Source organism: Pygoscelis adeliae, unplaced genomic scaffold (assembly GCF_000699105.1).
Source record: "Pygoscelis adeliae isolate BGI_AS28 unplaced genomic scaffold, ASM69910v1 Scaffold43, whole genome shotgun sequence".
Lineage (NCBI taxonomy): Eukaryota > Metazoa > Chordata > Aves > Sphenisciformes > Spheniscidae > Pygoscelis > Pygoscelis adeliae.
In genome coordinates this window covers 2750943-2761884 of record NW_008824538.1, presented here as the reverse complement: position 1 = coordinate 2761884, position 10942 = coordinate 2750943, and positions in this window count along the sequence as shown.

Genomic DNA, 10942 nt, shown 5'->3' with positions numbered 1-10942 from the left:
GGACTGAGAAATTTCAGTCAGATTTTTCCTTATAAGACATAAGGTAAAGGAAATATTTTCTGTGACTCATTTTCTTATTTGTCACTATGAAGGAAAAAATCAGCACTTTATGGCTATGGGAGATGACAGCACTCTGCAATGGAGTATGGATCTGATAATCCAAAGCCTTCTTGAGGCTGAGCCAGGATTAAGTTTAAGCAAACCAGATATACTGGTCAGATGACTAGTAAATCTACAGCTCAGATCAGGAAGCAGAGCTTATTAGCAACACCGTGCAAGGATAAGTAGACTGCTTCCAGGCCCAAGAAGGACATGTTCAGCAGAACCGATATGTCAACACTGTCATACAACTACTTACAGCCTTTTGTTAGAGCCAGGTCTCCTGTGGATGCACCCCTGGGCTTGTAATCCTGCTCTAGTCTGAGCAGAGTCAGTTCTTGCACATTTTATTTTGTGCAAGTCAGTGCCTCTGGTTGGGGGATAGTGCTGATGGAACCAGGTCTGATGTCTGTGCCCCTGTGAGGCCCCTATGCCTTATTCTGTTTCTGTTGCAAGTAATAGACTTATATATCAACAAACATACTCTCATTGCACTCTAGGAGTACTGTAGAGCTGTGGCCCCCAACCTTTTTGGATCTGTTGACAGCAATGCGTCCAGGAAAAGTTGAAGGATCTGAGGGACATCGTGTGTTGGGTACCACTCCCTTACACAGGCAGAGATTCACTGGGGCTCAGGTAGATCCTGGGCTTCATGAGCATTGGAGACCCTAACAGCTTTAAAAACACAATTTTTCAATGCAAACTTTTTAGGAGATTTTCCAGAGAAAATCAAAACAAACCAAAAAAGCCTCCAAAACATTGGGGGTAATCCTTCCCCAGGAACTAGTTCTATATTGCTTAATAAAAAAACTAGACCATAACCAAGAAAAATGGTTCCTGAGTGCGTTTCTGGTTGCCAAGAAATTATTACTGTGGATGCAGATGTCTCTGGTCATTCCTAAGAAAATAGATTGGACAAGTGTGAAGTGCTCCAGGGGAGCAGGAGGGATTTCGCTGAATGCCATCCAGCAGAACAAATACTGTCAACCAAATAAAATTTTCTGACATCAAAGTGCAGGACACATTCATACCATTTTGTCCAAATAAGTGGACTGGTGTGCTCTTCGTGACAGCATGACTCATGACAAGCGTCCTGCTCTGGGCCCCATTCAGCCACCGTGTTAAAGTTGATAGAGTGGGGTGATGGGGAGGTGTTGGCCTGAAACCAGCTCCACCAGCTGTAGTCATGTTATTACGTTTGGGCGGTTGGGCTGTGATACATCTGGTTGCTTCCTTGCAGATGTCTTGCTGGGTGGGTTACTGGCAACTGGGACGGGGCTGGGACATTAAGGCTCCCCAGGTACCAGCCACTGCTACTGCGACAGAGGGTTCCCCAGTCATGCCTGGTAGTGGGAGATGGACAAGGCACATCACAACACCTTCTACCAAGAGATGCAGGAACCGGGGTTTCTCTTGCTGTGGATGACCTTTGCCTCACTGTCTATTTAGCCAAAAAGAGAGAGAGAGAGAGAGAGAGAGGTCTGTGTTTGCTGAAGCAGTGCAAAGAAACTCTAAAACAGCGAGGGCTCAAAGCTTCAACGTATAAATCAAACATGTTTCAGCTCACACACCATTTACTGCAAATACAATGCTGGGAATTCAATATTTGCCTTCTGGAACATGAGGTGTTTCACAGGGCCCTTCTGTGGCATGATATTATTCTTGTCCACTGACCAAATGAGTCTAAGGCTGAAGTTTCCCCTGAAAATACTGGTGATTACTGGAGCAATTTGAAATGGTATTCATTTCATGCTCATTGTTAGAAAAGACATCTTTGCCTGTAAATGTGTTTGTTCGGTCAAGAACTGAAAGCAAACAGACAAAAGAGGGACAAGCAGTCAAGGCAGTCTCTGGGAAAAAAATGAATAGCTCTTCACAGAGAAACATTCACTTACACTAGACAAGGCTCAACAACGGCAAAGGCGCTGTAAGGGGTAACATTCAGACGAGAAAAGAGATGAGTAATTTGCAATGCACCTGGTACTCGGAGCTCAGTAGCAGCTGGAGCATCCACAGCTCAGCAATCGCACCAGCAACCAGGGTTCACAATAGCATGGGGAAAGCAAGCTCAAGTAGAGCACTCTGCAATTTACTGTCACTTTTGCTGCCAAGGAAAATCAAAATATTGGCCTCTCCTTTCCCTTTTTTTTTGGTTTGTTTTACAGGACAAATTGGTTTTGAAAGATTTCTGAAAGCATCACATCTAGAAGTACCTAGGAAAATGAATTGTGCAGCAGCATATTTTCAAATTGGAGATGAAATTAAATTGGGTTTCATGGCCATGTGTAAAGATTGTAGATGTGAATTATACCTCATTGCTTTATTTTTAAAGCTTGGAAGAAAGTGAATTACAGTTTATTGAAAGTAGAGAGACCTAACAAATGTTTTTAAAAGTTTTTAAGGTTCCCCTTTCCCTTTCTGTTGTGGAATATAGAGGGATTAAGGTCTGTGATTTTTGGTGAAAAAGAATCTAAAGAGAGACTGAGAATCAGCTGGCTCGTATTTCCTTGAATTGTGGCTGTGTTGCACCCCAGGCCACTGAGTAAAGGAAAACTTGGGGTCTCCAGATCCCACCCAGCACAACCTCCAGGCAAAGCAGCTCATGCAGCTCCAGGCAGCGTTGACCCACTTCTCTACACGTTGATGGGTCTGGTCCTAGAGATGGAGGGGTAAGCAGCCAGTACACTTTATCTTGGTGGTCTCAGGGCTTGAGGATCACCGCTTGGCCCTATGCAGAGGTACAAAGCACAGGAGATTTTCAAGGGAGATGCAGAGTTAAATTCAGCTACTAGCCTTGTGTGCAGACTTAGGTTGGCTCTAGATCTCTTGCAGTCAGAAGGGTTGCTGTTTCTTGATAAAGCAAATATTTTACGATGGATCAGGTGTTCTGCTGTTCATTTGTGATAACAATAGTGCTTTGAATGGGGCTTTGTAAGTACTGGATTATACAGGAGGGAAACGTAGACGGCTGCAGAGAGGAAGCTTTATTTTCACGGGAAAATGTAGCTACTGCAAGGTCACCTGGAGAAAACAACTCTATCAGCTAGATGGCTATTTCAGAAAGAGGGACTCCATCTCTTGCTAGCACCCACAGCCAGGACATCTCTGTATCAGCCCTGTTTCTCTTGCACAGTGAGTCCCAATGCCTCAGGAGCAGCTGGGCACTGCTGACAGCCCATGTCCAGGCTCTGACCTCACGGTGAAAAAGCTGCATTACAGCACAGGGGCTCCTGCAGAACAGGCAGAGATAAGACACGGAGGAAGGTCTGCCAAATCTACTTTTAATGAATTTTCTATATAAATAAATTATTTAGAGGAAATATCCAGAGTTAGAACACAACCAAGGTTTTCCCAGAGATATTAGTCATCCTACTTTGGGACTTTCAGCCAGTCTCGTACTATCGGAAATGAGGTGAAAACTTTGACCTTTTTTTTTTCAAGTTGCCTACGTCAGTATGGCTAGTCCTACAGCAAACATGTAAAGATGCGAGCAGCTGGGAAGTATTTGAGGGCAAGAGCCTTTCCAGGCAGCATAACACAGTGGTCTGTCGGCGCTTCTGTCATCCAAGTGCTGAAATCCCAGTAACAGCAACTCCCAGGCACGGCTGGGACATGTCACCCTCCCAGTAACAGCAATGGCAGACTTAAACCTGAGCTCTCTTCTTCATTCAGAATACAAGTTTTCAGAATTAATACCATGTCTTATCCAAACCGTTAAAATGATTGATTCTGTGAATACTCAGAAGATCACAAATACTTTCAGGATTAAAAATCATCCACATTTGTCAGCAGATGTGTCTTTGTCATTCTCCCAGACTGTAATAGACATGCAAAATAGGATAAGATTGTCTAAAACAAACTGCAGTTTCATTCGTAAATCATCGAATCGTGGCGTACTGATGTATGCTATTATGTATCACTACCTAAAAACCAAGAACTGACCATAAAAATAACATTGCTTTCTGCATTTCAAATCAAACACAGCTTAATATTTGATCTTAGAAATTGTCTAATTTGCTATAAATCCATAATGTTCAACAGAACATTAAGAAAAGAAATTACTAGACTTCCCAATTTTTTTTCCTGTTTGTTTTTTTTTTCCTTTTTTTTTTTACTACTACAGAATTTACAATTTTTTTTACTGGATACTGGGCATAAAAAAGAAATATATAAAATTCCTTTTATTTCAGATATAATTTGGTAAGTACACATTTTCACAAAAATAAAACGGAACAGGCTATCTACCACCTACAGAAGTAATTTAAATTGTTTTTGCCTACTTCAGTGGCATTGTTTCTGTTAGAAATGCTCATCTGCAGACTACCTAAATATTTGATTGCTCAAGCAAGACCTGAACTCCCTCAAAAGACTTCAGTTACCTTAAAAGTATGATGAAATAAAGGCACCATAATCAGGCATGAGGAGATTTAAGGATTTTCTCTTGATGTGTAACTGGAATGAGGATGAAGATGTTGGAGAACATGTTTTTTTTCTCTGACTTCTCTACACCATGGTAGAATAAACCAGAGATATAAGAAGTCTTTATTGTCTAAACCCATCAGAGTAGTTTTTTAAAAAAAACCCTAATATCTGGACTAGTAATATGTGATGCTATTTAAAGGGCCTATTTTCTTGAGCACAAGAAAACATATCCTACTTGCAAAAAGTTACATGTTAAAATTAAGGGAGAACTTACAATTTATGTCCCATTTTATCATTCTCTGTGAAGCTGTAGTTTACTTACTTGCTTATTTGCAGTTGCATCTACATCCAACACATCTTTGCAGAGGCTGCTTCCTCCAAACAGCGTCTGGAAGCTTCATGTGAAAAAGAAACACACCATTTGCAAAGATGTCTCCTGCTTTTCACATACAGCTTCCTTGTTCTCTGGTCTCTATTTTGACTTGTCAAGAGGCAATATTCAGACTCAGGCCAGATTAATGATTATACTCCATTTCATCACCACCAAATTCAGGATGCAGATGGTTTATATCCTCAGATCAGGGACTAAAATGATTGGCTTGGCTTCCTTACTTCTCCAGTCTGGAATAGTTGGTGAATAGTCATGTTTTAGACACAGGAGACCATGAAAAGAACACTATTATATATAGTTAATCTGTTTTCTAGAAAATATATAACATACTGAGCAGGTCCACATTTCTACTGGGTTTTGCTTGAGAATGACTGCTGAGCATTAACGAACTTGAGCTGGGATCAAAAAATGTCCCTCAAAACTCACAGCTTAGCTTCTTTGCCCAAGTTCTTTCTCTTTTTCTAAGCATTTCATGTCCTTGTCTATATAATGACCTTTATTAACAATGTATTTGTCTATGATGATTCACGAAGTATTTGAAACCATACGTATTCAAGCTACTTGAAATCCAGCATTCAGTAGATGTTACCCTGCCTCAATTACTGTGGGTAAGGTAGAGTGGGGTATCTCTAAGTCCATCCACTTTTTCTAATGAAGAAGGACAATGGTGGTACTGTCTAGAGGGATAACCCTGAAAACAAAGCGAGGCAAATTTCAGCTGAATATCTCCCTCTCACCGTTAGTCACCAGTTAGTTTATTTTAAGATGGGAAAGTTCTGATGAAGCGTTACAATAGGAGGGAAATTACATACAAATGTTTAATTAGAAGCTTCTTTCCATGCTAAATGATACTCCTGCAAGAATCTGTGGGACTAATTGGTGTTGCTCTACTCCTTCTTCTAAAAAAAGATCGGGGATGAGCTGACAAGAGAGGGAAGTTACCCTTTCAGCATGTCAGGTGGGTGGGCGGTGGGACGGCAAAGGAAAAAGCAGGCAGAGAGTTGAGAAGAGGAGAAGGAGCTGTGGAGGTGGAGGAGAAAACGATTGTGAGAGGTGGTCTGAAAGGCTGACAGGCAGAAGTTGGGGGTGACATTAAAAATAATTTTTTCAGGGTGCTCCCGGGTGAACAGCTCTAGAAATTTTTGGCTTTTTCCAGAAGCTGTGGCACTCCCAGAAAGAAAATTCTTTTATAAACTTTTACACTTGTGAACTTTTATTGATAATGTCAGCCAACCAGAGTTCAGTGGGCATTTGTTAATGTGAATTCAGTAAATAGCTTGTAGAGGGGAAAGAAATCACCATTCACGATGTCGTGCCTGAGGATTTTCAGAGATTTGCTTGCATGGTAACAACAGTGAGAATGAATTACGAAATATCAAAGCTTTTCCTCAACCCTTTCTGCACACCATTTACAGGATGAAAATGTAGAGGTTAATACTCAAAACATGAAGGCACCTTAAAACCAGAGGCTAACTTTAACTTCATTATTAAATATTAGATATCCAACCGAATTGAACATTGAAAATGTTCTATCAGAGATATGAGAAATACTTGTAGTTCAGCATCAGGCTGTAACTCCCTGTGCCAAAGCAAAAAGGTATTCATTCTGGTAATGTTCTGCAGAGTAACAAAAATACAGGAGTGTTAAAGGCCACATTACTGCCAAATAAGCATTTTGCTTAAAATTATCCTTTGGGTTTTTTTTTTCCATTCTTCTGTTTGAACCTTATGGATCAGTAATTTCCTGCCTATGAATTAGTTTTGACCTCCCACCTTTAAGGAACGTATTCTTGCTGAGGATTTATAGGATGCAAGACACATGGAGGTGAACAAGTTGTGTAACGTTGATTGGCTCCAAGTAAGCCTGGCACTGTCATCCAAAAGGTTTTAAGGAAATTTGGGCAAAACATTTTTTGCCAAATGTGTATATCTTAAGTCCCCTACCTTGCTCATCACTCAAGCACATGCATATGCATACCCAAACATATAGTCAGTTGGAGCACGTATGGAAGAATGTAACTTGCATATGCTTTGTCAAATACTTGCATGTAAGTTATATGGATTGAAGTATATATACCCCCCACAAAGACAAGTAGAAGACCATGAGTCTTCTGTGACTATTACCAAAAGATCTTTTAGGGCTAATTCAGGTATGCTTAGGAAGATTTGTGAGTATTCATGGCTTGGGAGAATAACTCCACAAACTCTCTGCTAGTCCTTGCTGTAGCAAGGTCAAACGATGCACTTGCAGAGTGGACTCCTTCACCTCCAGCTTGGAGAATTCTCCATCGTGCAGGGCTGCCCATGAGGTAATCTCCTGAGATGCTTTGGAGACACAAAAATATTGGCCAAGCTGGGCTAGAAAAGAAAGGAAGCTATTGTCAGAATAATATCTGGTGATAATTCAGATACTATTTGAATTTCTTCCATTTTATCTAGATTGATTAGATTATGGTGTCTTAGCTGTGCATAGAAACAGCTTCTATAAGCTGATATCATAGACATTACTACTTGATTCTGTTTGAACAATGAAAAGAGAGTTAGGGGATGGTGACCTGCACTGGTCCTTCTGGTGGTCCTGCAGATCTCTCTTTCTCTCAATTTTTCTGCAGATAAAACTGCCAATGTCAAATATAGCAAGTAAACCAATATTTTTGCAAAATATTGTTTTATGTGTGAATCATGGGTATAAACCAAACCAGACTCCAGGGTTACTTAGCTTTATGCCTGACTCTCACAGCAACATGAAACGCACTCAGGAGCATTTCCAGGCCCTGACACCAGCTGACATGGAAAGGGACATATCTTAACCATCTTAACCCCCGAGACAGGGTGGCTGCAGGCTGTGATGGGAAATGATCCCTGGCCCATTCTATCTTCCAGTCACAAATTCACTGGGAAATACCCGCAGGTTCATTGGGAAATACCAGCTGCAATCAGCCGGATCCGTACCAGGGACAGCATATCAGTTATGAGCTCAGTGCTCCTCACTCGGGTGATTCCTTCCCTCCCAGGTTTTGGGAATGGACTATTTCTAGTCCTTACAATAGTTTGAGTTTGTTCCCTCAGTGTTTTCCATCCCTCAGTGTTTTCCAAAGGTGCCGGTTGTATGCTCTGCTTATACATTTACCTTCATCTGGTGAAAATACGTGCTTCCTTCACTCCCTTGGCCAGCTCCTGTAGGACTTGAATTTATGATATTAAGGCTCCCTGTAACGCCCCCTCCCCCAGCAGCCTCCCAAATAATTTTTCCATGGAGCAACAGACTTAGAGTTCAAAATGGTAGCTGTTTTACAACAAACCTTTATTACCCTTTAGAAGCACTTAAAGCACTCTTTGCTGGTTGCTTTTCTTTTAGACACTCTGACCCTTCATAAAGCATTTCACTGGACTTTTTCCTCTTCACTTGTTTTCTGTTTCCCTGCAGCATCCATAGTGAAAATCCTAGCTTTCAGTTACCAGAGAAAAAGGAAATATAAAACATTTCTGGAGTGCCTGGTGCTGGTGAGAATCTGCAGCATGAACTCTCCCTTCAGCTTTTTACCACTGGCTTTAATTTTGTTTATACCTATCAGTGATAGACTTACTCTCCTATATCTAAAAGATCTCATTACAAGAGGAGCAAGGCGATGCCAACAAAGCAGCCTTGTCTGAATGCAATAAAATCCTTATTGCACCCATTCAGTGCTGACACACTCTATGTGAGTCTGTGGTGGATGTGTGTTTTTTGCTCCAGAAGGAAGTCATTAAAGGACTCGTGGAAATGCCAATCTCTTTATCATACTAATAATTCAAGACAAGGAGTGAACATTCATATCTTTTCCAGACATCTGAAAGAATAGTTTAGTCTTCTAACTAACATCAGAAAATTATGCACATTTTCAACTTCTTTATTTTGCAAAGATTATTAACTGAAGAAAGTGTTATGTTTAAGCATTCCCTAAAACTACACAATTTACCAGAGAGTAACTCTTTGGAAAGTGCAGATGGAAAATGTAACCGGGGAAATCTAAAATTTGACAGATACAGTAGTTATGAATATAAGAACAAACAAATATTATCAAACGAACTTTTAAATATGTCTAAAGCCGGGTCTCCACAGCAGTGTAGCAATTAAAGAGCGAATATCAAAGCAGCTTGTCCAGATACTATTTGGTATTTGGGATAGCTTGATCTACCCTGGAAAGGAAATGTTATTTCTATGACTATAGAGTAGGCAAGTCCTGAATGACTTAGAAACCAAAGCCTTGGTGCAACAGAATGGCATTTCCCTTTCCAAGCAACGAGGATGCTTTGAAGGGTAATTTGCGCTTCCAGTAGATCCCTACTTTTCACATCTTTATCAGACTTGAGACCATCAGAGGGTCTAATAAAAACCCTTACTTTTTCCTACTAACAGGAGAACATTTAAAAATTCTCATCTTTCCAAATATATGTATTTCAAAGCATCAACCCTAGTATCTCTACAGTCAACCTAGCACTTCTGACACTGCTCCTACTTGCATTTCTGTAGCCTGAATCTGTTCTGGGATTAGTTCAACTTCCATCGTCTGAGAGTATTCAAGCTTTGGTGCTGCAGTTTTCCAAGAATACCTAGGTGATTTAGGGGCTTTCATCCTTTTGACTATGATTTTTGCAATGTTGTGCCTGTCCTTCATTTTAACTGGAGCACTGAGTTGCAGTGGTTGGATTTCACACTAACTGTCCCCAGTTAATGCTTTGCCTTTCACCTTATTCTACCAGTCAGATATACTGTCAGCTATATCTTAGTAAACAAACAAATACGTAGTTATATTAAAAATTGGGCAGTGGTGAGGAATTTCATAGTTATAATTTGGCTTTGCCCCTGCAGCATAAATAATCTTGACTGAAAATAACCTTGTTAGCTATTTTCTACAACTGGTACAAATCACACACAAAGATGTAATTACAGAATCTTCTGCTTATATCTCACAAAAGGAAATTTAGGGCTCTCAGTATTAGCATCTGAGAAATTTCACCAAGCAGAACCAAGCTATGGTATATGCAGCATTTCAGCTAGCCAGTTGCTGCAGGTATATTATTTCTGACAAAAATAGATTAGATTGTATAAAAACTTTTTTCTGGTCTTTGATTCATTAAACTTTTTCAACATTACACATACCTGGGGAAAAAAAAGGCAGAGTAAAAATTTTCTGTAGTTTTTTTCCTTCAGGATAAAGAACCTTTTGAAATGCACTGAAAGTTACAGACCTGAATACTGTGATATGAAATATTAACCTTTTTAATTTTTTCATTTGAATCTTGTAGTGTTATTGCCACTAATTTGGATGAAAGTGGACATTTTGCATAAATATTTGTCCTTTAATTTTTGTTGGAAGTTTCAATTAAAAATGAAAACTCCGCAAATCATAGAATCATAGAATCATTAAGGTTGGAAGAGACCTCCAAGACCATCGAGTCCAACCGCCAACCCAACACCACCATGCCCACTAAACCATGTCCCTCAGCGCCTCATCTACCCGTCTTTTAAATACTTCCAGGGATGGGGACTCTACCCCCTCCCTGTGCAGCCTGTTCCAATGTTTAACCACTCTTTCAGTAAAGAAATTTTTCCTTACATCCAATCTAAACCTCCCTGGCGCAACTTGAGGCCATTTCCTCTCGTCCTTTCGCCAGTTACTTGGGAGAAGAGACCGACACCCACCTCGCTACAACCTCCTTTCAGGTAGTTGTAGAGAGCAATGAGGTCTCCCCTCAGCCTCCTTTTCTCCAGGCTAAACAACCCCAGCTCCCTCAGCCGCTCCTCATAAGGCTTGTTCTCCAGACCCCTCACCAGCCTCGTTGCCCTTCTCTGGACACGTTCCAACATCTCAACATCCTTCTTGTAGTGAGGGGCCCAAAACTGAACACAGTATTCGAGGGGCGGCCGCACCAGTGCTGAGTACAGGGGCACTATCACTTCCCTGCTCCTGCTGGCCACACTATTTCTGATACAGGCCAGGATGCCGTTGGCCTTCTTGGCCGCCTGGGCACACTGTCGGCTCATGT